At 36.7% G+C, this 27,053-nt stretch overlaps 1 pseudogene; it reads right to left on the bottom strand.

Moving 5' to 3' along the window:
* Nucleotides 1-8,073, bottom strand: part of LOC125080523 (uncharacterized) — a 90,691-nt pseudogene extending 82,618 nt beyond the window's left edge.
* Nucleotides 8,074-27,053: the final 18,980 nt, after the last annotated feature.

The raw sequence follows: 27,053 nt of genomic DNA on the forward strand, positions 1-27,053 counted from the left end.
GATGTAGCCAATGGTTAACCTTGCAAGTGGAGTCCCAGGACAACAGGCATTATTGTATCCAGGGATATATCTGAATTAAATCATTTAACCATGGGCCTGAACGAATGTTTGGGTCTTTTTATTTGCATATTTACTTAAAAAAAAAAACTGCTGTATTTTTGTTCTTACACTTTTACAATTTGGGAACTACATAAATATAATTTGTATTATCAAATTAGAATTGTTTACAACTGTTTCTTAGGGTAGTTATGAATTGCTTAGGCAGGTGAATTAATAGCAATCAAGTTAATCTTTATTATTTTACAGAAGTCTAATAGGATTCGATATATAAGACAGTGGACATCTCATTTATTTCAGTTTATTATAAAAGGGAAGGTGGAGTCTGAGTAGGAAATTAAGTGCAAGTCATTAATTAACATTAATACTTCTCTTTGATAGAATTGAAAGAAGAGTTATATAATATAATATAATATATATAATATAAAATATATAATATAATATATAATCACAAAATATAATAAAGAGGTCAGATAATGAATGTTTTATTGCTATTGAGTTGTCACAGATCTAAAGTGCACTGACTTATTGACAATCCCTTCATAAGTCCTATACTTCTATAAGTTAAGTTCTTATGAGTCTTATCATTGTATTACCAAGTTGTCATGGTTCTGTGTGATAGAAATCTGGAATATACCATGCAAACCAATATATGGAGAAATTAAAGTTCAAGAAATGTAATGACTTTTTCTTGTCTCTATAGCCATACTGCCAATACAGTTCAGTTTTCTGGATTTAAGTAATTGATTCCCTATGGCATACAACATGACTTTTCTTTCTATCTCCCATAAGCTTTTCTATTGACATACAAAAATCCATTCCTTATATTTATTGAGTACTTAGAGTGAGCAAAATACTCTGTGATGGACTACAATTATATAAAATGCATAAGACATCGATCATACTCTAAATATCTTAAGAGAAAGTTTATAAATTTATGCAAAGAATAGATTATTTTCAGATCATAAAACTTACAAAAGTCACATGACGTATAAGTTGGATCTTAAAGAAGAGATAGGATGTTAACATGTAGAGTTGAGAGAGAATGTTATCCTAAGGTTGGAAAAGATACAATTAAGGAAATTAATTTGCAAAAAAAAAAAAAAATTGGTCAGCTCCATGAGGCAATAATTTTGTTCTTCAGTTTGGTTGATAGGGTAACATGAAAGACTAGGAGAAACTGTGTCCAGAAAGTTATATTCTTATCAGAAATTAGAGGGTGTTACATATTAATTAGTGTGTTGAAATTTATGCTGACAATTTTGGGAACTTACTGGTGTGACAATTTATGTTCCATTTCAAAAGATCAGTTGAGTAGCTATAAAATACTTGGGAAAAAGTAACAGATGAAATAGATCATTGCAACCATATCCCAACTGTTCTAAGTGTGAGATACCAGGCTAACTTAAGTTATAAATGTTTTTAATGAACAGGATGGACCAACTAAAACATATCACAAAGAAAGGATAGACAGAATGTGGCAGCTGTTTGAATGTGGAACAAAAATGTGAGAGATCAGCCAAGAATTTATAGAACTTTTTTACCTGAATGACTAGGAGAACAGTGATACCACTATAAAAAAAAAAAATTGGATTCAAAGCAGAAGGTTATTCAGAGAGAAGACAGTGAAATTTGAATATTGTTGATTTACAAGTCCCTTGAATATGTTGTTCTTACTGTCCCTATACAGCAATGATTTTGTATAGGAACCCTCCCCACTCCAAATATGGAAAGGGAGGAGTTTCAAGCTGATGCCCTATGAGAAATGGATTGCCCTTAACCAACCAAAACGGTTTTATTTTTTCTAAAGATTTTATTTATTTATTTGACAGAGATCACAAGTAGGCAGAGAGGCAGGCAGAGAGAGAGGAGGAAGCAAGCTCCCCGCTGAGCTCAGAAAGCCCAATGTAGGAATCGATCCCAGGATCCTGGGATCATGACCTGAGCTGAAGGCAGAGGCTTTAATCCACTGAGCCACCCAGGCACTCCCCCCAAACCTTCTCATCAAGTAGAACTCATGACCAAAATTGATAAAACTAGCTGCAATTCAGACATTTCCATTTGAGGACTGAGGAAAGCAAATGAAAAAATACTTTTATTTATAAGTCACTATAATGTATACTAGTAATAGTTTAGATATTATACAAAAATGTTTTAGAAAAAGTAATTCCTTGGGATTAAACATTTTCTATTACCAGTATTAATTTTTACACTGGACTTTTGTAATAAGGTTTTTTTTTTATATAAAAAACAAAATTTTTTATATTGCCTATGATTTTTAATAATATAAAGGTCATGTAGTTTTGTCTTTGGATTATACTTATATGTGCATCCTTAATTGGAAAATATATAAATACACACTAGTATTTCAGCATCCGATTAAAAATTATTCTGACCCACCAAATGAAAAATTAAATCATTTCATTCCTTTCATTCCCAAGGTTATGTATTCTCAGACATTCCTGTTCAGTCTTACCTGCTAATTTTTTCTAAAAACAGTTTGGTTTTTTTTTCCCCCAGATCAATTGTTAGAGGGGAGATTACAGGCTTTCAAACAATATTAAGAAAATATTTAACTCTTTTTCCAAAATCCACATATCTTCTTGATAGTCATTTAAAAATATATCAGAACATAAAAAACAACAAAATTCTGTGTTCACAATCTCCTTGCAACAGTAGGATTTACAAAAAATTATGTACATGTTTCTATCCTACCACACATACACACAATGCATAACTGAAAATGTTATCCTATAGGACATTAATCATTGAAATGTAGCTCTTTCAAAGGCCAGGTCTACCAATTATTAGCTCGTGACCTTGTTATCTAATCTCTTTGTTACCTAATCTCTTTGCATTTGACTTTCCTCATTTGAAAAATAAAGATAAAAAGAGTAAGTCTTTTATGGAGTTGTTAGCATTAGATTAGATGATGTGATATATATTGTAGTGCTAGATTCATGGTGGTATGCAATTAATGGCAATGATTAGGTCTGTTTTTTTTATTATCTCATGCTATGCGGTATGTCTGAGCATCCAAATGATCTGTGTTTCCATCAACATCCACAGGATATTGTGATCTAGACCTTCATTCTGAAATGTGTCTTCTCCTCCCCCATCAGGGTTGCCAGTGCCCTTGTGTTGGTGACGGTCTCCCACAGGTATGAAGGAAATAGTCTCCTAACTTTGTCTTATAATTTTCTAAACCTAACATGCAGTTCTAGGTCTCACACCTTTACCCTAGAAACACATTGAGACACCATCATTTCAACTCCACTGAAGGGCCATATGTGGATTCTGTCCAATTCACAGAAACACAAAAATGGAAAAGATAGAATTTAATGGTCTTATACATAAAATATTGGAATTTTCAGAGAAAACTCCAGAATTTAAAAAAATAAAATGTGTCCTTGGGAAATTCTGATACCAGCATTTAATTCAAAAACATAATTCCAAATATTTTCAGAATCAAAATGGTGGAATAAAAACCTCCAGTGGATCAAAATGACAATATCAAAACTAGCTAAGCAGACCTCTATCTTTATTTAATTCGCTAGATACTTCTTCACTGAGCTAAATTCTGTTTATTCATCAAGGGTTAACTTTAATTTCACTTTCTCTTTGGTCCTTTTCTGCTAACCTTGTCGTATTTGACTATGCCCTCCTTTTTGTCCCAGCCTCAATTTACCATAAATGTATTAATGCCATATTTGCAATTAAGTTTAATGTTTGACTTAAAGGTCTGTTTGAAATTCGAATTGGTTACTGCATTTTTTTCACTTTGGATAATTCTTGGCATATTATAGATGTTTGAGAAAATGAAAACTGAATCAACAAACTAACTGTGGAAAAGATCTTTTCCCACAGTAGAAGAATCAGAGAAGTCAGATTTTCAATCCTAACAGTTTATATGTATTAGGAAACTATAGAAACTCTAAATCATAAACATTGAAATCAGGGGGAAAAAATGTATGCATGGTTTTCACGAAGGATTCTTATTGATGCTCATTTGTGGATTCTGACTTTGTTAATTAGCTTATTCACTAAACTTATTTTCAACCTCAAAATCAATACCTCCCCCCACTTCTTCATTTATGGACATGCACATGAATGGAAAAGCAAAACATCTGGTGAACCAGGGTGCAAATTCTCAGCTGAGGTGGAACAAGACAATTCTCTGCCCTCTTGTTTCAAGTCTCTTAATGTAAACAAGCATCCTTTCGCAGTTTATTTAGTGCCACATTTTTCACATTTTTGTAGGGATGTTTTTATGGTTTCACTGTTTAAAATGGTCCCATGCAGAAAGCTGAACTGCTGTCCAGCATTTTTAAGTCCAAGAAGGTTGGGATATGCCTCGCAGAGAAAATGTGTGTGTTCAGACCTGAGTGCTAGCGTCGGTGAGTTCAATGTTGATGAATCGACCATATATATATACCTAATTACATGTATACATATCACATATATATTAAGTAAGGTATCTCTGAACAGAAACACACATGAAACAAGGTTAGATATTAATAATTCAAGGAAAATGTTGCAAGCAGAGGCTAATGGGAAATCAACTTTTTTTTTTTAAAGATTTTTTAAAATTTATTTGACACACAGAGAAGTCACAAGTAGGCAGAGCAGCAGGCAGAGAGAGGGAGGGAAGCAGGCTCCCTGCTGAGCAGAGAGCCTGATGCGGGACTCAATCCCAGGACCCTGAGATCATGACCTGAGCCAAAGGCAGAAGATTAACCCACTGAGCCACCTAGGCACCCCTCAACTCTTTCTTCTAGGAACAATAGTTCAGTATTCACTAATTCAATTGTTCATGGTGAATTTATAGACTTGAAAACACTGATAATTAACTGCAATTTGGTACAGAAGCCCAAAATTTAGAGAAAAGGAAAGAAGAAAAAATATTATCACAATGAAAGAACTCTCCACCTATAGAATGATGCTTCTTGTTTTGAAGAAAAAGGAATAGCCTCCTTGGGTTGAAGAAATATAAAAAAATTTTATAAAAATATAAAAATTTAATTTTAACTGAGAATAAAGAGAATAAAATCCTTTTTTTTTTTTTTTTGGCAATTTTAGAGCCAATATACATGCTTTTCAGTCTTAAAGTGATGTGAATGTTTTTGGTCCTTCCTACTGAAATAAATACAGTATTTTATAAAAGATGCTTTCAGATGGGCTTCACCTTCTCATGTCTACATTCCTTATTGAAAGAGGAAAACATATTACAAATGATTTTATAATAGCTGTGCTGGATGGAAATGGCAGGGCTTGGCAGTGAGGAGGAGATCTGTTGATGGCTGGGAGAGCTCAAGTGTTTATGCTCACTCTTGTGGACAAGGATATCTGTATGAGACATATGCAAAGAGAGAGGTACATGGAGAATGAGATGCAGGAGGTAACATGGAGCAGAAAAAGGAAAATAAATGATATGTGATTTTAATGATATGTATAGACTCAAGATTATAGATATTCTCATCAGATACAGATCTCATTTCTGAATATATCAGGGAGTAGATCTTATTTAAAGGAAATAATGTCTTTTTTGTGCATGTCTAAACATGTTTACACATGCATACATATGCATGTATTTAAGGCATTACTAACAAAATATACCTACAAAACAATGCACAGATCTAAGTATTTATTTGTACAAGCTTTAACAATTGCATACATTCATGTAACCACCCAAATATATACACACACGTACACTTCTGGTTTCCAGCCCCACATGCACAGAATCTAGAAGTTGTCATTCTGTCTTAACAAATAAAAAGCCAACAGACTGAAAAATCAGTATCTTTTTAGTTCCATCAGAAAAGGGAAGACAGAGGGCAAACCACTGTCCCTAACATTAGAGGAGCAGAATAATATAGCTTACTAGGGCAGAGACTTGTGAACAGAAACCACTGTAGGACCAGTGCCAGAGTAGGAACACTTGAATTGTAATTGGCAAATTGCTAGAGGCCCAGAGTGGACAATTCCAAGGGTTAAAAACTTTAGAAGGACCCAGTCCGAGGGGAGGCCACAAAAATACTGTAAGATCTATCTCCAGGATTTTGACGAAGTTTCCACAGTAAATATCAGGTAAAAAAAAATCCTCTTGTGTTTCTGGCAGGGAGAGGGAAAACGAGCCATTTTGAAATATACCAGAGTATTCTATTTTTAGCAAGCTAGGGACCTCAAGGGAAATTAGTTAACTAGATCCTAACCTTCTGGGGTATTATCAGAATCTAACGTGGGGAAGGGAAATACCCACCTCCAGCTGGCTTTAGCCTTCCACATGGGGAAAAGGGAAATACTCAGCCCCTCACTCAACCTTACCATCCATTCCAGCCTGTGGGTGAGAGGTACCTGAGACACACATGTGAAGCTCATAGTCCAGAAGCACAAGATCACGGAGAGACTGAGACCCAACCATAGCAGTGTAGCTTCCTCTACCCAGCACCCGCCCCAACACATATATTACTAAAGGCCTGTTCACAGCAGTTCCTTTGAGCCTGTACGTTTCTGGCTATCAAGAAAATATTACAAAACATCTCAAAAGGCAAAATACACAATTTGAAAAGACATGGCAGGGTTGTTGGAACTATCAGACTGGGATTTTAAAACAACTATGATTATTATGCTAAGAGCTCTAATGGATGAATCATCATGCAAGAAGAGATGGATAATGTAAGCAGAGAGCTGGAAACCCTAAGGAAGAACCAAAAAGAAGTGCTAGATACCAAAAACACTGACAAAATAAAGAATGCCTTTAATGGACAAATTAGTAGACTGGAAGCAACCGAGGTTAGTATCTGAGCTAGAGGATATATCAACAGAAAACTTAAAAACCAAAAAGCAAAGAAAAAGTATTAAAAAAGCAGGAGTTGATAACCAAGGACTTTAGGACAACTCCAATGGGGATGCTAGAAAAAGGAGAGAAAAGAAAATATTTGAATCAAAAATGATTAAGAATTTCCATAAATAAGTGTCACACACCAAATCACAGATCCTGGAAGCTCAGAGAACCCCAAGCAGCATAAAAGACAAAAAGCTACACTTAGGCATATCACTTCCAAACTAAAGATAAAGAAATAATCCTGAAAGAAGTCAGAGGCAATAAAACACATTATCTACAGAGAAATAAAGGATTATATCTGACTTCTCAGAAATCATGCAAGCAAGACAGTAGAGTGAAATATTTTAAGTATTGAGAGAAAAACTCTCAACCTAGAATTCTGTACTCTGCAAAAATTATCCTTTAGCAGGAAAGGAGAAATAAAGACTTTCTCAAACAAAAATTGAGGGATTATTACTGACAGACCTGTCTTTGAAAGACATGTTAAAGGAAGTTCTTTGAGAGAAGAAAAATAATGTAGGTCAGAGACTCAGATCTAATAAAGTAGGGAAGTGCATGAAAGGATAATTGAAGGTAAATAGGGGCACCTAGTTGACTCAGTCAGTTAAGCATCTGACTCGATTTCAGCTCAGGTCATGATCTCAGGGCTGTGGGACTGAGCCACATGTTGGGCTCTGAGCTCAGCAAAGAGTCTTCTTGTTCCTCTCCCTCCACACCTTTTCCTCTCCTTGTTTTCTCACTGAAAATGAATAAAATCTTTTTTTCAAAAGAATAATTGAAAAGTAAAATAAAAATTTTTATTTCCTTACTCTAACAGCAAGTATTTCTTACTCTAACACGTAAGTTTTTTTCAACTGGATATCCTTGCCTTCCATTTGATTATTTTACAATTTCCATACACTTGCTAAAGTTTCGCATTTCCTTCTCCATATTTTCTACCTTTTCCACTTTTATCTTAGTAATTCAAATGCCTTTGACGGATAATTTCAACACCTGGCCATCTCTAAATTTGCTTCTAATTGCTTTTTCTCTTGAGAACAGATCATATTTTCATGCTTTATCATGTCCTCTGTCATCTTTGATTATATTCCTAAAGTTTTAATTAAAGGAACAGTAGATATTGAAGTAATAACATTTACTTCTGGAAGGCTGTACTCCTCCTTTTTTGCCATGTTGCACAGGGACAGCCAAATCAATCTCCACAGGGTCTCTGGGCAACTATAATTTGACTAACTTTACCACTAACTTTATGTTTATTTGTGGGCTGGATCATTATTTTCCTTTCAGGGGAGCCTGACATCTGAGCACTGGTGAGATTCCAGAAAGGTTCCTTTGTTTCACAGCTGAGTAACATGTTTTTGTGTGTGTGATAAATCTCCCCAGGTTTAAGTCATAGGAGTACTCTGCTCTCCAGCTGTGCACCTTGGGAAATTCCTTTCAACTGTTACCCCTCCCACAACTTCCACTGTCTGAAAGCCCCCACTATGGGAAAATCCCAAAGGGCTTGGGATTGCTTATCTTTGCTTTCCTGCTGTGCTTTCATTTTGTATTTGGTAGTTGAAATTTCAGAGTGTGTGTGGGAAGGGTTTTCTCTGGGCTCTTGCCCTCCCTTCAGCAGGAGACACCCTGGAATAAAAAGAGCCTGCAGTCTGCCTTATGTGTGTCTCTCAGCTCTTCTTTCCCCTTGTCCCTTGTCCTGGGGGAAAGGAGCTTGCACTTAGGTGAAGCCCTACATGCCTCATGGGAAACCTTTCTCAACTCTCCTCTCTTGATGCCTTTTGATAGACTTCCATCTGAATTATATAAATATCCATGAGTAAGAGTTGTTTACTGATTGCAGACTAGTTCTCTTGGAGGAACTCCTCTGATACCCAATCTGGGACAAACTCACAGGAGACTGCTAGAAGGTTGTTTATTTTTAATGTTAACTGGTTTCTACTCCCTCTATGCCCCTCTACTAGAACTAATGGACTCTTCTTCCTTTTGCAATTCTAGCCGGGTTAATAGCCGTGCCTCTATCTATGACTGGTTTGCACTTTCTAGAGTTTAATTCATAAAGGAATCACTCACTGTCTTTAGCTCTCTGATAGGTTTTTTAAAACTGCGTTGTAGTTTATCAACATTTTGTTAATTGTTAAAATGCGGCAGATCGTCACATGGAAGTTTCCATTTTCAAATTTAAAATGAAAAGGAGTTAAAAGTTTTAAGCATCTTGAGCATAAGGAATAACATGGAGGACATTGGGTGAAGGAGAGGAGAAGGGAGTTGGGGGAAATCAGAGGGGGAGATAAACTGTGAGAGACTGTGGACTCTGAGAAATAAACTGAGGGTTTTGGAGGGGAGAGTGGGGGGTTGCATGAGTCTGGTGGTGGGTATTGAGGGCACGTATTGCATGGAGCACTGTGTGTGGTGCATAAACAATGACTTTGGAACACTGAAGATAAAATAAAACAAAATAAAATAAAATTTTAAGCATCAAAATATTTACTTTTAGTATGCATCATGAAATAGCCTTTAAACACTTTGAAAGGAGGGCTTGGAAGTACCAGACACTTACTTCAATGATATGAAGGACGTAAGATTCCTAAGGATCTACTCTAAAAGTTGTTTGTATCTGGTATTTATTTTCTCATTGCCCCAGATCTGAGTTCTGCTTCTTGGTCCCAGGTCCCTTGGCGGCACAATTTGTTTGGATCGCTAACTTGAAACTAGAATCATGACAGATGTAACCTCTAGGGTTCCCCTCAGCTTGCTAATTTGTAGCATGTTTGTCACATTCAAGACTAATGTCTGCTCCTTGAACATTAACTCAGGTTCAGAACCTTGTTGTGAAAGCTTACAATTGACTCTGCATCTTATATCAGTCACTGGAGATCACAATGACAGTTTCTTCCTCTTCCATGTAAGAGTGACCTCCAGGTATAAGCAATGGGGTATAGGTAATGGAGAAATAATTGAATCTTGAAACCCAGCACTCTCATTTACCAACAGCCAACAACACAGATGTTTCATTATTTGGGAGCACTTACTATAGACTCTGAGGCAGCATCCCTCTTTCTCCTACACATTTGGTTATACCAGGAGACTCTAATTTCCAGGTTTCTACTGGAGTAGGGAGAAGGCAATGCATAGGAGAACCCATTCAAACATATTCTACTGCTGGAAGACAACTTAGAATTTCCAGCAGCACTATGCAATGCCATATAATATCCACCCACAACATTCAGAGTCTGATAGATGACAGGGACAGTGACCCACGATAATACACATTGACTCATTTCTAGAGAGCTATCCTAGAATTATTCTGGAAGCTATTCTGACACTGTAGATACCATCCTGTGAAGAATTCTAAGGAACCTGCTTGATGTTCTGACCAAATCTTCTGAATATTCCAGCATTCTGAGTTGGTTGGTCTTCCATTTATGATACAGTTATAGCTAGTGTTTCATCCTCAACTTCTTGAGGCTATGGTTACTTGGTTTCCTCACACACTCAGGATTATGCATGCCCCTGGAGCTGGTGGTATATAGGAATGACTCACTGATATCTACAGAAACAATTTCCCTTTCGATTTAATAAAAATTACCATAGAACCCCATTCTACAATGACAATACTCTATGTAAATTCTCCCTCTGAAATGCTCAATCCACTGGAGAACTTTGTCCTCACCCTATGCTGAATCATGAACACAGGCACAGAGGTATGTATAAATTTAAGTTAAACTTCAGGATCATAGTACTCCTCCAAACGTAAGACAGTGATCAACTTGGAGACAATATTCTGATCCTAGTTCTTGATCACACTTTAATGTACTTTGATTCAAAAAAGTCTTGCAGATAAAAGTGGTGATCAATGAGATCAAATGTGTTGAACTGCACAGAAAAAAATATTAACTCAGTGATGTCTAATATCACATGTATACACCTTTGATTTACACTGGGATTTTTCTGGTTGTCAGCCCATAACCAATCTCCTAAAGGCCTAGGTTAACTACTACACTTCACATTTCTATTAACCCAATTTTTTTTTTTTAATAGGCTCCAACATGGGGCTTGAACTCATGACCCTGAGATCAAGACCTGAGCTGAGATCAAGACTCAGATGCTTAACCGACTGAGCCACCCAGGCACCCATCTATTATCCTAAAATCTAAGGTTTCCTGATGGCTCCTATCTTGTTGGCCACTCCTATTCCAAGAATTCTGGAAAAAAAAAAATGTGATATGCAGGGGAAATAACTTAAGACATGCAAGCAGGAGGATTCTACCAATTTTCCACATGTGTCTAATGCTCTTAGTTCTTGCCAACTATTCCCTTTCCCACTAAACATGAGGATGAGTCATGCCACAAACAATGGATTATCCCTTCTCTATCTTGCCATGCCAATGTCCCATCAGCTCTGTGAAGCATACTTCTTTATAAAGTTAGGTCTTTATAAAGTTAGGTCGCAACTGTATCCTAAAACCTCATCGCTATAGAGGAATGTGATGACAAATATCTGGTAGTATTTAGGACCACTATTGTCTTCCAACTGGAGTTTTATGCTGGATCAGTGTTACCAAGCCTGATTTCATTGTACTTGGAGTGATTTTTCAGAAGTTTCTTTGTCCCTCAAGTAAATATTTTATAAGCCCAACCACATACTGATTCCAGCTTAGACTTAAACTTAAAAAATAAAATAAAGTTTATTTTAAACTCCTCCATTTAATAATTATTTGTGCAACAATTTTCTCTTTCTTACTTGAGGATAGGAGCCTTAAGGGATATCTTTATTCATCATTGTATATCAAGTTTAAGGGCAATTTGTTATACATGGTAGGTAGTAATATAAAAGTCAGAGAGAGAAAAAAATGAGCAGGGAGGAAAGAGAAAAGAAAGCAGAAAAAAAGGAAAATGGGTAGGGTATGAGACAGAAGCAAAGTTTAATTTCTTCAAAATCTTCCATCATGAGACTTAATGTTTAATAAAACAACCTAACGATGCTTACAACAAAGCCAAGAAAATAATGGAACATTTATAACAAAATAAAAACTTTCCACTTGTAAAACTAAATGTCATCACAAGAAGAAAGCAATAGAACTTAAGAATTAAGGCAACAGAAAAATCTTTAGAGACAATCAATGAGACCAAAAATTGCCATGGTCTGTCAGATTCATATCATCCACTAAGATAAATGAACAAAATCCTGACTCCTAGTTCCTTATGTCATCAGTCTATTAACTAATATTTCTTAACTTTTTGTATCATTTATAAAACTGATTCCTTTAGGATGTAGGTATGAAGTGAAATCAACTATTAAAACACCATATGCTCCACTCCTATCCACATCTGAAGTTATATTTCTTTGGGCATATTTTATCCCTTTGCCAAGGAAAATGGTTAGGGGTTATCCCTGTCAAGCAGAGTCCTATTGTTTTATATGAAAGACATGCTTCCCAAAAATGCTTCCTAACTCTCTAGACCGGTCACAACATCCTTACTAAAATGCATACTGTCTCTTCCTCTTCCACACATAGTGAATAAAAATCTGATGCTGAGAAAAAGGAATCTTTATGAAAATGATTTCCAAATGATGTGAATGCAGGTCTCCTGGCTCTTGTCCTCTGAGCTCCATATTGCCCACATCAGTCATAATCCCAAAACCTGATTGTTTGGATGTCACTTTTTTTTTTTTCTTAAAGATTTTATTTATTTATTTGACAGAGAGAGATCACAAGTAGACAGAGAGGCAAGCAGAGAGAGAGAGGAGGAAGCAGGCTCCCTGCTGAGCAGAGAGCCCGATGCGGGACTCGATCCCAGGACCCTGAGATCATGACCTGAGCCGAAGGCAGCGGCCCAACCCACTGAGCCACCCAGGCGCCCCTGGATGTCACTTCTAATGTATTTAGACATCATCAATGTCCACCCTATTTCCAGTTCCTAGTGTGTTCATATTTTGGCTGGGCCCACCGATGCCCAAACTCCATACTCACCAAATTCCTTTTTTTTTTTTAAGATTTTATTTCTTTGACAGACAGAGATCACAAGTAGGCAGAGAGGCAGGCAGAGAGAGAGAGAGGAGGAAGCAGGCTCCCTGCTGAGCAGAGGGCCCGATGCGGCACTCGATCCCAGGACCCTGGGATCATGACCTGAGCCGAAGGCAGAGGCTTTAACCCACTGAGCCACCCAGGCACCCCACCAAATTCCATTTTTAATGCACTAACCAGATAGTTCTTTTGAACCATCTGAAATATGTGAGGACTTAGTTCTTTACTCCAAGTACTCCAAATGCATAAAAAAACAAATCTGAGGTCTACTTAATGATATCTTTGAAAGACTAATAGTGCGTTCTTTTGCTACAACTAATGCTCAGAATGTACCTTCTCCTACAGTTAAGCCTCAGTAGATGGAGTCTACATCCAACATCTGCCAGTCCAAAAGCTGGTCTTCATTCTGTACTGAACCCCAACACAGTAGAATCAGCCTGGCCAGAGGAGAGACCAAACTCAGAACAGGTCAGGATTGCCCTTTCTCAACCTCCACTGTGTGAGATGCCTTTTTCCTTTCTTAGAAGTTATTCCTAGAATGTGTGCATCTAGCAGTCCATATGGGCTGGCATAACTAGAAAAGGAGGAAATCAAATACTTCTGTTTTATAATTATTATATGCCAAGCCAATAAGAATTATCACAATGAATCATTACCAGGTTTGGTCTTCTGGCCAAAGTTTTAAGGAGGGCAATGTATTTTGAAGAGGTCTAAGATTCTTGGGCTTCTGTCAGTTACTACAAAACTCAGAGCTTAGTGTCAGCTGTTTTTAAAGAGGAAAGATTGTTCAAATCCATAAGAAATTTCCAGTTGAAAACCAGATTATTGCATTAAGAGGAAAATGTTATTAATGCATTCAAATCTATCAGTTAGAAAGGCCAGATAGAAGACAAATCAAAATAGGAGTTCAACATAGAAAAAATGTATTTTTTTTAAACTGGAAGTCTCAAGATACTTAAATATCACAGTGTCACTTAGAAATAGGACCAGTATGTGCAATAGTTGAGGATATCAAGGATGGGATACTCTAAGATTAGAGAATGCAGGTTATAAAACAAGAGACTAAAGAGAAAGCCACACATCCTTTTTTTCAGGTAAAATCTTCTAGGTGATCTAGAAATTCAATTGTTTGATCAAGGAAGCATTTTAAAGAAATTGCATTTAGTGTGGCAAGGACTGGAGTTAATAGTTAGTAGCCTGTCATTTGAATAAGCAGATGAAAATATAAGAAGATAGCCTGTGTCTAGATGACTGTGTAAATTGCTTCCTTTTTTGTTACCAAACGTTAAGATGTCACATAAAACCACATGGAATGCTGTTATAAGGATTCAACAAGGACTTTTAAATTAGAAGTATATTTTTATGCAGCACAATTAGGGAACAGAATATGAAAATACATAAACCTATTTGATACAACCCAGTGATTTGGAACTTTGAGAAGATATTAGGAAGAAGCAACGAAACTTCTAAAGCATACACTCCAAAGTCACAACAGTGAATGCAATAAAGTTTATTTCCTACTCACCAACAATATAATTCATGTGATGACAGATGCCCTCATACACAATGGAGACCCAAGCACCCCAGTCTTACATCATCACCCTCCATTAGGACCAGGAAGTTTATGAAGTCTATTGCTCAACCAACAAACGGGGCAAGATAATTTTAGAGATGGTTTTTATGGGCTAGTCCTGGAAGAGAGTATATCACTTTCATTCAAAGCCCATGGATACATCCAAGTAATGGACACAGAGAAAGATGCTCCAGTACTGTGATCAGGAAGAAAAAATAATTTAGTACAATTAGGTCTGCACTTGATCTTACCCAAAAGGCCTAAAAGCGATGGTACAATTAGGTCTGATCTTTGAAATAGAAAGTTAAATTAAAAGTTTCTTTATTAAATATCTTTATGGGATAATGAATTTTATGAGTTAATTGAACAAGTTACACATTGGAAATCTCATAAACCAAATATAAATTACATGTATGATTTAGTTCCAATATATAGTTTGCACATTATGTCTAGATTAATGGTTTCCTAAGAATATTTTTTCCTTGAAATATTCCATTGCCGGTAATTCTTACTCTTTCAATGCAGGAAAGGTTAACAAATTCTAAGGAGTCAATATAATATAGTGTTTTAATGGCATACAAGAGTTCTGCAATGAGTTTTGGGTTAAGAAAAAAGATTTACCTTTTGGTAGTTAGCACAATTCCTTTTAAATATAGAAATATGTTTAAGGGATAGGATATGACTAGAGACCAAGTTATAATAAATGTACAATAATTAGATGTCATAAACAAGTTATCTCCTAAGTTTCAGTTTTCTGCAATTGGTTAGAATAGTATACTTAGCATATTAGTAGTAGCTAATAATTGGTTAATGTGATAAAAATTCAGAAGAAATCTTTTGGATAATGTTTTAAAAATCTTTACCAGAAGGCCTCTATATAAACTTTGAAGATTCTGGCGGCGGGTGCGGAGACCCACTCGTCTTGCGGCGGCCGTCCTAGACAAGCCTGGATCTCTTCTGATTTGGCTAAAGCATATTTTCCTGGGGTTGTTGCCACCCTTTTAGTATTTTACTTGCTCCTTCATAAACTCTTATCTGGACAAAATGACAAGGCGGAAAAATTCACAACAAAAAAAAGAACAAGAGGCAATACCAAAGGCTAGGGACCTAATCAATACAGACATTGGTAATATGTCAGATCTAGAGTTCAGAATGATGATTCTCAAGGTTCTAGCCGGGCTTGAAAAAGGCATGGAAGATATTAAAGCAACCCTCTCGGGAGATATAAAAGCCCTTTCTGGAGAAATAAAAGAACTAAAATCTAACCAAGTTGAAATAAAAAAAGCTATTAATGAGGTGCAATCAAAAATGGAGGCTCTCACTGCTAGGATAAATGAGGCAGAAGAAAGAATTAGCGATATAGAAGACCAAATGACAGAGAATAAAGAAGCTGAGCAAAAGAGGGACAAACAGCTACTGGACCACGAGGGGAGAATTCGAGAGATAAGTGACACCATAAGACGAAACAACATTAGAATAATTGGGATTCCAGAAGAAGAGGAAACAGAGAGGGGAGCAGAAGGTATATTGGAGAGAATTATTGGAGAGAATTTCCCCAATATGGCAAAGGGAACAAGCATCAAAATCCAGGAGGTTCAGAGAACCCCCCTCAACATCAATAAGAATAGGTCTACACCCCGTCACCTAATAGTAAAATTGACAAGTCTTAGTGACAAAGAAAAGATCCTGAAAGCAGCCCGGGAAAAGAAGTCTGTAACGTACAATGGTAAAAATATTAGATTGGCAGCAGACTTATCCACAGAGACCTGGCAGGCCAGAAAGAGCTGGCATGATATATTCAGAGTACTAAACGAGAAAAACATGCAGCCAAGAATACTATATCCAGCTAGGCTATCATTGAAAATAGACGGAGAGATTAAAAGCTTCCAAGACAAACAAAAACTGAAAGAATTTGCAAATACCAAACCAGCTCTACAGGAAATATTGAAAGGGGTCCTCTAAGCAAAGAGAGACCCTCAAAGTAGTAGATCAGAAAGAAACAGAGACAATATACAATAACAGTCACCTTACAGGCAATACAATGGCACTAAATTCATATCTCTCAATACTTACCCTGAATGTTAATGGGCTAAATGCCCCAATCAAAAGACACAGGGTATCAGAATGGATAAAAAAACAAAAACCATCTATATGTTGCCTACAACAAACTCATCTTACACCTGAAGACACCTCCAGGTTTAAAGTGAGGGGGTGGAAAAGAATTTACCATGCTAATGGACATCAGAAGAAAGCAGGAGTGGCAATCCTTATATCAGATCAATTAGATTTTAAGCCAAAGATTATAATAAGAGATGAGGAAGGACACTATATCATACTCAAAGGAACTGTCCAACAAGAAGATCTAACAATTATAAATATCTATGCCCCTAACGTGGGAGCAGCCAACTATATAAACCAATTAATAAAAAAATCAAAGAAACACATCGACAAGAATACAATAATAGTAGGGGATTTTAACACTCCCCTCACTGAAATGGACAGATCATCCAAGCAAAAGATCAACAAGGAAATCAAGGCCTTAAATGACACACTGGACCAGATGGACATCACAGATATATACAGAACATTTCATCCCAAAGCAACAGAATACACATTCTTCTCTAGTGCACATGGAACATTCTCCAGAATAGATCACATTCTTGGTCCTAAATCAAGTCTCAACCGGTATCAAAAGATTGGGATCATTCCCTGCATATTTTCAGACCACAATGCTCTAAAGCTAGAACTCAATAACAAGAGGAAATTTGGAAAGAACCCAAATACATGGAGACTAAACAGCATCCTTCTAAAGAATGAATGGGTCAACCAGGAAATCAAAGAAGAATTGAAAAAATTTATGGAAACAAATGATAATGAAAACACAACAGTTCAGAATCTGTGGGACACAACAAAGGCAGTCCTGAGAGGAAAATATATAGCGGTACAAGCCTTTCTCAAGAAACAAGAAAGGTCTCAGGTACACAACCTAACCCTACACCTAAAGGAGCTGGAGAAAGAACAAGAAAGAAACCCTAAACCCAGCAGGAGAAGAGAAATCATAAAGATCAGAGCAGAAATCAATGAAATAGAAACCAAAAAAACAATAGAACAAATCAACGAAACTAGGAGCTGGTTCTTTGAAAGAATTAATAAGATTGATAAACCCCTGGCCAGACTTATCAAAAAGAAAAGAGAGAGGACCCAAATAAATAAAATCATGAATGAAAGAGGAGAGATCACAACGAACACCAAAGAAATACAGACAATTATAAGAACATACTATGAGCAACTCTACGCCAACAAATTTGACAATCTGGAAGAAATGGATGCATTCCTAAAGACATATAAACTACCACAACTGAACCAGGAAGAAATAGAAAGCCTGAACAGACCCATAACCAGTAAGGAGATTGAAACAGTCATCAAAAATCTCCAAACAAACAAAAGCCCAGGGCCAGACGGCTTCCCGGGGGAATTCTACCAAACATTTAAAGAAGAACTAATTCCTATTCTCCTGAAACTGTTCCAAAAAATAGCAATAGAAGGAAAACTTCCAAACTCATTTTATGAGGCCAGCATCACCTTGATCCTAAAACCAGACAAGGATCCCAACAAAAAAGAGAACTACAGACCAATATCCTTGATGAACACAGATGCAAAAATTCTCGCCAAAATACTAGCCAATAGGATTCAACAGTACGTTAAAAGGATTATTCACCACGACCAAGTGGGATTTATTCCAGGGCTGCAAGGCTGGTTCAACATCCGCAAATCAATCAATGTGATACAACACATTAATAAAAGAAAGAACAAGAACCATATGATACTCTCCAAAGATGCTGAAAAAGCATTTGACAAAGTACAGCATCCCTTCCTGATCAAAACTCTTCAAAGTGTAGGGATAGACGGCACATACCTCAATATTATCAAAGCCATCTATGAAAAACCCACCGCAAATATCATTCTCAATGGAGAAAAACTGAAAGCTTTTCCGCTAAGGTCAGGAACACGGCAGGGATGTCCGTTATCACCACTGCTATTCAACATAGTACTAGAAGTCCTAGCCTCAGCAATCAGACAACAAAAGGAAATTAAAGGCATCCAAATCGGCAAAGAAGAAGTCAAACTATCACTCTTCGCAGATGATATGATACTCTATGTGGAAAACCCAAAAGACTCCACTCCAAAACTGCTAGAACTTGTACAGGAATTCAGTAACGTGTCAGGATATAAAATCAATGCACAGAAATCAGTAGCATTTCTCTACACCAACAACAAGACAGAAGAAAGAGAAATTAAGGAGTCCATCCCATTTACAATTGCACCCAAAACTATAAGATACCTAGGAATAAACCTAACCAAAGAGACTAAGAATCTATACTCAGAAAACTATAAAGTACTCATGAAAGAAATTGAGGAAGACACAAAGAAATGGAAAAATGTTCCATGCTCCTGGATTGGAAGAATAAATATGGTGAAAATGTCTATGCTACCTAAAGCAATCTACACATTTAATGCAATTCCTATCAAAGTACCATCCATTTTTTTCAAAGAAATGGAACAAATAATCCTAAAATTTATATGGAACCAGAAAAGATCTCGAATAGCCAGCGGAATATTGAAAAAGAAAGCCAAAGTTGGTGGCATCACAATTCCGGACTTCAAGCTCTATTACAAAGCTGTCATCATCAAGACAGCATGGTACTGGCACAAAAACAGACACCTAGATCAATGGAACAGAATAGAGAGCCCAGAAATAGACCCTCAACTCATCTTCTATGGTCAACTCATCTTCGACAAAGCAGGAAAGAATGTCCAATGGAACAAAGACAGCCTCTTCAATAAATGGTGTTGGGAAAATTGGACAGCCACATGCAGAAAAATGAAATTGGATCATTTCCTTACACCACACACGAAAATAGACTCAAAATGGATGAAGGATCTCAATGTGAGAAAGGAATCCATCAAAATCCTCGAGGAGAACACAGGCAGCAACCTCTTCGACGTCAGCCGCAGCAACATCTTCCTAGGAACATCACCAAAGGCAAGGGAAGCAAGGGCAAAAATGAACTATTGGGATTTTATCAAGATCAAAAGCTTTTGCACAGCAAAGGAAACAGTGAACAAAACCAAAAGACAACTGACAGAATGGGAGAAGATATTTGCAAATGACATATCAGATAAAGGGCTAGTGTCCAAAATCTATAAAGAACTTAGCAAACTCAACACCCAAAGAACAAATAATCCAATCAAGAAATGGGCAGAGGACATGAACAGACATTTCTGCAAAGAAGACATCCAGATGGCCAACAGACACATGAAAAAGTGCTCCACATCACTCGGCATCAGGGAAATACAAATCAAAACCACCATGAGATATCACCTCACACCAGTCAGAATGGCTAAAATGAACAAGTCAGGAAATGACAGATGCTGGCGAGGATGCGGAGAAAGGGGAACCCTCCTACACTGTTGGTGGGAATGCAAGCTGGTGCAACCACTCTGGAAAACAGCATGGAGGTTCCTCAAAATGTTGAAAATAGAACTACCCTATGACCCTGCAATTGCACTGCTGGGTATTTACCCTAAAGATACAAACATAGTGATCCGAAGGGGTACATGCACCCGAATGTTTATAGCAGCAATGTCTACAATAGCCAAACTATGGAAAGAACCTAGATGTCCATCTACAGATGAATGGATAAAGAAGATGTGGTATATATATACAATGGAATACTATGCAGCCATCAAAAGAAATGAAATCTTGCCATTTGCGACGACGTGGATGGAACTAGAGGGTATCATGCTTAGCGAAATAAGTCAATCGGAGAAAGACAACTATCATATGATCTCCCTGATATGAGGGAGAGGAGATGCAACATGGGGGGTCGAGGGGGTAGGAGAAGAGTAAATGAAACAAGATGAGATTGGGAGGGAGACAAACCATAAGTGACTCTTAATCTCACAAAACAAACTGAGGGTTGATGGGGGGAGGGGGTTGGGAGAGGGGGTGGGGTTATGGATATCAGGGAGGGTATGTGCTATGGTGAGTGTTGTGAAGTGTGTAAACCTGGTGATTCGCAGACCTGTACCCCTGGGGATAAAAATATATGTTTATAAAGCTGTAAAAAAAAAAAAAAAAAGAAAGAAAGAAAGGATGAATCCCCAAGTTTTGTAGCAACATGGACGGGACTGGAAGAGGTTATGCTGAGTGAAATAAGTCAAGCAGAGAGAGTCAATTATCATATGGTTTCACTTATTTGTGGAGCATAACAAATAGCATGGAGGACAAGGGGAGATGGAGAGGAGAAGGGAGTTGAGGGAAATTGGAAGGGGAGGTGAACCATGAGAGACTATGGACTCTGAAAAACGATCTGAGAATTTTGAAGGGGTGGGGGGTGGGAGGTTGGGGGCACCAGGTGGTGGGTATTGTAGAGGGCACAGATTGCATGGAGCACTGGGTGTGGTGCAAAAATAATGAATACTGTTATGCTGAAAAAAATAAAAAAATTTAAAAAAAAAAAAAAATCTTTACCAGATTTTTCTAATCCAAACATGAAAAAAGGTAAAGTACAGTGATAGGTCTTTTTTCATTTAAAGATGGATAGCTGGGTTATTATTTCTTTGATGTTTTAAAGTTTGAGAAGTCAAAAAAGCCATAGGAAAAAAAATACCAGGAAGTTGGGGAAAATATAAAATGAATAATGATGATCTTTGGGAAATATTGCTTTTAGAATATTTTGTGATTTTATTCTGGTTATCAAAGGAAAGGTGCTTTGTTACTCTTAGCATTTTGTGTAACATTGAATGAAGAAGTCCCTGAGACATCCAGGCCCATGTGTGAGCTGCTCAGGCTTAGTAACGGAGAAAATGACCTTCCTTTTTTGAGCCCCATTTTCTTTACATATAAAATACTGTGTACAGCATGAAGTTCACAGGTTGAGTAGAAGAGGTTGAATATAAGAACATATAAAGGGTGATAAAGGGTAAAAAAATATTTGGAATCAAGTTAAAGTCATGGGGTAAAGCAATCTTACCACATGGAAATAAGTATGTGGCTCACTTACTGTTTCTTTCAAATGGATGAAATACATTTTGCCCTATTTATTTTTTGAGCATAAAATTAATGATTGGGAAGAGATTCTGTGAAGGTAGAAACGATAACAACTCTAGGTTGTTATTAATAGAAAGCATCACTATTTCCTCAAATGAGATTGAAGGTGACTGCAGGTGGGGCTCCCGCAGGAACCCTGGTAAATTACAGAGTGAGGCCTAGGTATTCTTTATGAAATCCTCTGTACCTGAACAGAATTTCTGCACCAATTTGAACGCTACTTGTAACTAGTCACTCTAGTTCAGCAGAGGGTTAACCAATCTCACTCAGTTCCTCCTCCTTTCACAACATAAAGGTTGTTTTAGAGATCAGATGACTTTTAGCTAGAGAAAGTACAGCAGCAAAGCAATGAATGTTGTTGTCTGGGAAATAAAGAAATGCAAGAGGTAATCAATTTCTTCCAATCTTCATTTTGCTCACCCACTTGATTTGAAACCACATATTGCTTCTCCCAAAATTAACAATTAAGGCATCTCTTCCAACTCAACAAACATTACACTGTACTCTCAATTTTGAGTAGATTGAAAACCCTATCATGAAAGATCTTCTGAGGCATCTATATTTAAAATAACAGCATTTTCTACTTAAGCCAGCAAATTTAAACACATAGAAATAAAGAAATTTCTGAAGAATGAGCTCTCTGGTGTAAGCTATGGTTAACTATGTGCATATTTATTCATTTATTTTACACAATATGCTCATTTGTTTCAAAAGTAGACAGTCCAGTTTCGGTGTTCATCGTAAGCTCAATTTGGTTTTACTGCCTTACTCTGCTTTCTTGGCATCTGCTTTTATGGAAATATAGCTGGCCATTAACACAGCTTTGCATGCCTTACAACTGTGTTGTTTTTCATGCAAAATAGACATTTGTAAAATAATTACAGATGGGAAAGTATGCCCCATGGAATTTTTTCTTCATTACAAAATTATCCTGTTCTGATCGTTTTTAAATCCACTTCATTATAAGGGGAGAACACAGGGAAAATAAAATATTTCCGTTATGATAGCAATCTTCAAAGTATTTGTTGTTACAAAGTGGGAAGTGATGAATTACGTATATGTAAAAGGAATGATTTTGGAAAGATCTAATAAATTACTTCCAATCCCTCTCCTTTTTACCACCCTCTCCATTCTCTAAGAACAACTTCTCTCAGCCACATCTGAGACTCCTGGTAAGATTCCAGAGGTTACAGTCATGGTGGACTTGGCAGCTAAAATGCAGAAGAGGAGGATTTGCCCTATTGTTTAGTCATCCCTGTATCCAGCTTCCTTTCCATCTTTTAGTAGGATAACCCTGAAATGGATATTCTTTATAGAATACATAATAATAATTTCAGATCTTTTATCCTTCTCCACCCTGGCATGGGTCCCAGAAAACTGATGTCTATGGGCTGCATCTAGTGGAATCACTTGCCTTCTAACTCCCTGCTAGGTTTAGCCATTGGGAAGCGCTAACAGATGACTTCAGAAAAGAGAGTGGTTGAGGATGTAACTGCCTGAGGCCATCACTTTTAAGGCTTCCTTTGGCCATATCTGTACCCTTCTACTGAAGTCCACAGCTCCTCTTGAGCCGTCCTTTCCTTAAACTTTTATTCTTCACAGTTTCTGGTAATTATTCCTCTTTATCAATTCAAGCCAAATGGCGGCAATGTCTTCAAGTTGGAATTAGCTTCAAGATACCATCATCCTTTCTTGGTTTCCTTTGCTAATAACATATTGTATGTAGTCCCTTTGTTAAGTTGTCTGATCATCTATTTCCTCATCTACTCCTACTGGGGTTCTGTAGACACAGATGCACAAGAAGACGGAGATTTGATTTCCAGGAAGATAGACTGTTAGCCCTAGGAGTTTCACACACATATTCATGATGAAAAGGGGATTCAAATATATGAAGTATTCTGACCAAGTCACAGAGCAAATTAGCTGAAGAGATGAGACAATAGCCAAAGTCTTTCAAGTCCAACTTGTTTTTAGCCTCAACATCTGTATTTGATCATCCAGAATCCAAACAGGAGATGAGTCAACAGGGATATGCATTTTGCTTTATTTCTCTTTCTTGTTTTTAAATGTATTTTTTGAGGAAGATTCATATGAACACTGGAAATGAAAGAAGCAAGGCAGAAGTCTATCAAGTTTGAGGAATATGTTGTAGGGACACTGGTAATTGCATTTTTAAATTTCACTCATTAGAAATATTCATGCTAGCATCCTCCAGGTTATGCTGAGAACAGATTCTGAGTGCAGACTAAATTCTATATCTAAATCATTTAATGCACAGCTGTCAATATCACATTTAAAAGGCTCATTATTTCATGAATGGGCTCAAGAGGATCTTCAAGTCTATTTCAGTGATGATAAAAACATTTCTATTAGATGATTGCCCTTCCCAGGATAGACCTTAAACTCCCTGAAACTACGAAAAATTTCACTTTTCTCACTTGTAACCTATTTTTTAATGTCTTCTAGATGTCTACACACATTTCAAGCACTTAAAGATAGCTTCTAAGAAGAACCTACAGCACCTTTTATTGCCACTCATATAAAAATATTTCTAAAAAAGAATTACAATATAATTACTTTGTGCCTTCCCATGGGCAAGGCAGCATGGGCAAATGAAAATAAATTATTTTGTAATCTGATCAGGGAGAAAACTGTCTTTTAATTGGCAACCATATTTGTATATGTACAAGTAATTCAACAAACCCAGGAAAGACAACGTACGGTGCATACAAGCAATTTATTGAGCAGTCCTCAATAAGTTATGCTTTACTTCTCAAAGCTTTTCCTAATGGACAAAAATAAAAACGATATAACACACTGTGATTTTATCATTCTAATAGAATAATTCAATTGCTAAATGTCATTTGGTCCAAATTCCACAAGCGTCTGTCATACATAGATATCTAGAATTTCACTCTGAGGATCACAGAAAACATCTCTGCCCTAGAATATAAATCAGGGGATGATTTGAAAAAAGGTGTCAGCTGATTTTATATTCAAAGAGGGTGCACGGTAAAATAACCAACATCTATGGCAGTAATGAATAACATCAGGCCGCAGGCTTCATAAAAGCTCTAATAACTTTGAATCTGGCTTTTGGTATAATTTCAAACACAGCCTACATGCACATACACATCAAAAAAAGATTAATGGGAAAAATAAACAAATCAGTCAGTCCATCAGTATGAAACAGCTACCAAAGATAGGAAGACATGAAGGAATGAATGACATAGCACATTTTTTCTGACAAAATGAGGGTCACTGTAATGGTCATTGTCAGGATCTGGCTAAGTGTGATGCACCCCTCACATGCATTAGGCTAGACTTCAGGATCCAGGAAGCCCCTGAGCATCAGGTACTGACTGGTCCAGAAACCAAAGAGTGATGGCAGCAGACCCAACTGATGTTTTCCTCAAATCATATGGTTTGACCATTACTTCCCAGCATAGAAAAGCAACATGAAAATATGAAAAATAGCTAACATTATGAGATTAGAGGTTCATCTTATTTATCTCTGTATTTCTGGTACCCATGATGGTGCCATTAAATGCTGGTACTTATAGTCAAGTCATTAAATGATAGATTGCATTGAATTAACTAGAGTCTGCCCCTTCACTGCTAGGCATCTGTTGTACAAACTTGAACAAGTTGCTTCACCTCTGAGCTTCAGTTCCAACACCTGAGGACTGGGACTTAAAATAGCACGACCTCCTGGGGCTTTTTTACACTCCAAGAATGAAAAGAGATAATGCACATGAATGTACTCTTTGGACTTTAACAGATTAAAGATGGAAGGCTTGTGTTTGTGGCTATTTTAATATATTATGGGTTAAAAAGGAGTGCTAATTTTGACATTGGCAATCTTCTGGTTGAAATATGGTTAGATTTATGTAACAATTGTTAGGTTTAATTTTCCTCAAGAGATTTAATAATAATTTCAATGAAAAAGGACTTGCAGATGCTTTTATTTTTAACACCTGTGACCTTATTATAGAAGATTTCTCATTTTTCCAACATAGATGAGAGTTCCACAGTAAGGATGCAAACAGCTGTGAGACCTAGCATTTCAGGACATGTCTAAACACAGAAGAGGTTCCCCATGGAGGTCCTACTGGCATGAGAACCCATGGAACCTTAGCAAGTGAGAAAATGAACACATTTTTTCTTACAGCAAGCTCTGAAAATCTGTGACAGCCAATCTGGGACAGAGACAAGAGAGGAGTGGTTTATATAGCACAGAGCAGGGCAGTCCTGCAGCTCAAGGGACTTCTAAAATAAAGCTCTTTCTTAATAACTGAGAAATTTCTAGAGGTGCTATAAGCAAATTTATCCCTGCAAGAGAATGAGGTCCTTTCTCTTCATCTCTGAAAAAAGTTACAGCAACTCGTGTTAGTGAGCATAGAAATAACTCTTGTCAGTTGGCAAACAGAAAAATAGCTACAGGAAGTAAGGACAAAGGGGACAGAAAAATCAACACTTGAGTACTGTTCAGTACTACTAGGTCAAGAAAAATTGTGGGGGTTCCTTGAAATACATGTACTTCTACATGCCCCATACATACGCATCTTTGGGGTTTAGGAACAAGAAATGAGAATTATTTAAATCCTAGTTTATTCATAGACCACTTCCAGCATTCTTCATATTCTTTACATTTTATAATAATAAAATGCTTACTTTTTTAAAAATACTGCAGTATCATTTACACAAACTTTAGCCTTATAACAAATGTTCAAACACTAGACAACACAGCAAACATTATTGGCTACTTTTTGAACCATAGTTGGATCTCCTAACAAGGTTAGAAGTTTTATTTCTAAAATGCATTACTTCTTGAAACACTGTTACAAGATTTATATAAAGTATACTATGCACATAAACTTAATATCTATTAGCAGGAATGACTGTCCATCAGCAGAAGACAGGACTACTTCCTGTCCTGTCCTTCCCACTTCCTGTCCTGAATATAATCTCTCTAAAATAAACAGGTCTTGTTAAAAAAAAAATTAAGCTTTAATTTGCTCATTTCTAACATGATAATACAGCTTTTCCTTAGAGTTGTTGTGATATTATATAGGATTAGTTCATGAAAATACTTATGCATACTGGTATGAAAATGGAAGATTTTAAGGCTACAGAGAATATTAAGAAGCTATAAACATAGCAGAGCTACATTTTAAATGTAAACCAAAATCTAGGAAAAAGTAATCCTGTATTTTTTAGATTCTTACTACTTTTTTCTAAGAGGTAAAATATGGGAGTTGCCAAAGTTATTTACCCTAATTTAGAGATCTAGGCTTCATTAAATAGAAGGAAAAGCAAGAGAATTACTTTGCATTGAGTACTGAAAGCATACCCCAAATCATGTTAAGATTTCCACATACTTTTTACATCACTGAGGGGGGTGTTGTTAGTTCAAATCATAAATAATTTTAGCCCTGG

Source organism: Lutra lutra, chromosome 11, assembly GCF_902655055.1.
Source record: "Lutra lutra chromosome 11, mLutLut1.2, whole genome shotgun sequence".
NCBI lineage: Eukaryota > Metazoa > Chordata > Mammalia > Carnivora > Mustelidae > Lutra > Lutra lutra.